The sequence below is a fragment of the Phacochoerus africanus genome, chromosome 11 (assembly GCF_016906955.1).
Source record: "Phacochoerus africanus isolate WHEZ1 chromosome 11, ROS_Pafr_v1, whole genome shotgun sequence".
Classification (NCBI taxonomy): Eukaryota; Metazoa; Chordata; class Mammalia; order Artiodactyla; family Suidae; genus Phacochoerus; species Phacochoerus africanus.
In genome coordinates this window covers 92,253,885-92,256,027 of record NC_062554.1, presented here as the reverse complement: position 1 = coordinate 92,256,027, position 2,143 = coordinate 92,253,885, and the positions used below count along the sequence as shown (strand labels likewise).

Genomic DNA, 2,143 nt, shown 5'->3' with positions numbered 1-2,143 from the left:
CCGAGCCGCGTCTGCAACCTACACCACAGCTCACGGCAACGCCGGATCGTTAACCCACTGAGCAAGGGCAGGGACCGAACCCGCAACCTCATGGTTCCTAGTCGGATTCGTTAACCACTGCGCCACGACGGGAACTCCTGTTTATTGTGTTTTTTATATCTCTGAATTATCTTTGCGCAAATGCTTGGATAGATAAATAATTGCAATGGATGCCAAAAGAATTTCAAAAAGTAGTGTGAAAATTCATTTGGCTCTACAGTAGTATTGTACTTTGTGTTAGTGCATCAGGGAAAGAAAGACAGGTGACCAGAGCAGTGAGATCTCAAGCAATATGTATTGACCAGCAGAGTGGCTGGGAGTACTGAGCAAGAGCACAGAGCCTCTGCCACTGGGAGAGAATCAGGTTTTATAGGCAGGGGGCCATGGCTGAGTTCTATAGGTCTGAGGATGGCTGAGTTCCATAGATCTGAGATCATGGTATAAAATTTAACTTTATCCTTGGAGCTGTCTTTGTCCTTGGGAAGTCAACTGCTACATGGGCTTGGTTGTTTTGCCTTTGGAGGTCCGATACTGCAGGTCTGGGTCTGTGTGGGTCAATGAGTCATGCTGGCTTATTCTTTTTTTAGGCCTTCCTTTTAGTTTCCACCTAAGACTTTGTACTGGATATAATTTATTCATTATCTCCAGATTAGTCACCTGAGGAAAGAATGAGACCCAGGACATTTTCCTCAGGATGATTAAGGAAAAGCTTTATCAAATAAGGTCCCCAGGTGGCAGTTTAACGACACTTTCTACATACAAAAAATGGTTTAAGGAGTAATCTTGCTCAGTAAGTACCAATGTCAACTGAATCCCCCTAAAAGTAGCATTTGAAAAATAACACTATTACCTAATTATCTAAGATGGATTTTTAGTAATTCTCTGTCATAAATATAAATTTGTAGTACAAATACCATGAAAATGTACTTCAATGGCTAGCCAGTTTTGAGAATAAGAATGCTGCACTTCTCTGCATTTGATGTGACCACTCAGTTTTGTCTTTTTTTTTTTTTTTTTTTTTTTTGGTCTTTTTAGGGCCACACGCATGGCTAGGGGCCTATGCCAGAGCCAGAGCAACACCAGATCCGAGCCGCATCTGCAATCTGCACCACAGCTCACAGCAACGCCGGATTTAACCCACTGAGCAAGGCTAGGGATCAAACTCGCAACCTCATGGTTCCTGGTTGGATTCATTTCTGCTGCACCACAATGGGAACTCTGAGTTTTGTCTTCTTATAAGTGTTTTAGACATATGCGGTTTTTCCCTCCTGCAAGATAAACCAGCATGGAATTTTCTTGACATTTGATGGATGTCCACTATTTCCCCAATGAAGGTTTTTTTTGTTTGTTTGTTTGTTTTTGTCTTTTTAGGGCCACAGCAGCAGCATATGGAAGTTCTTGGGCTAGGGGTCGTTTTGGAGCTGCAGCTGCAGGCCCGTGCCACATCCATAGCAATGCAGGATTCGAGTGGCATCTGCAACCTATACCACAGCTCATGCCTAGCTGGATCCTTAACTTACTGAGCAAGGCCAGGGATCAAACCTGCATCTTCATGGATACTAGTCGGGTTTGTAACCCCCTGGGCCACAACAGGAACTTCACCAATGTAGTGTTTTTGTTTGTTTGTTTTGTTTTTTATAGTTGATTTCCAATGTTCTGTCAATTTCTGCTGAAATATATGAAATACTTCATGAATTTGCCTGTCATCCTTATGCATGGGTCATGCTAATCTCTGCTTTTTTTTTTTTGCCTTTTTTAGAGCCATACCCCAGACATGGACGTTCCCAGGCTAGGGGTTGAATTGGATCTGCAGCTGCTGGCCTACACCAAGCCATACCAACATGAGATCCAAGCCATGTCTGTGACCGACAGCACAGCTCATGGCAACCCTGGATTCCTTAACCCACCTAGTAAGGCCAGGGATCTCACCCTCATTCACATGGATACTAGTGGGGTTCCTTGCCACTGAGATACAATGGGAACTCCCCATGCTCATCTTCTCTGTATCGTTCCAATTTTAGTATATGTACTGCCTAAGGGAGCACCCCCATGTGGTTTTACCATGTGTTTATATGACAATAACTTTGCTTTGAGTAGGGTAAAC

At 43.5% G+C, this 2,143-nt stretch overlaps 1 non-coding gene across 1 annotated transcript; it reads right to left on the bottom strand.

The window, feature by feature from the left end:
* Positions 1–1,711: 1,711 nt before the first annotated feature.
* Positions 1,712–1,817, bottom strand: LOC125112240 (U6 spliceosomal RNA). Its single transcript, XR_007131047.1, has one exon. It is a non-coding gene; the product is annotated as a U6 spliceosomal RNA (small nuclear RNA).
* Between the last annotated feature and the right edge of the window lie 326 nt (positions 1,818–2,143).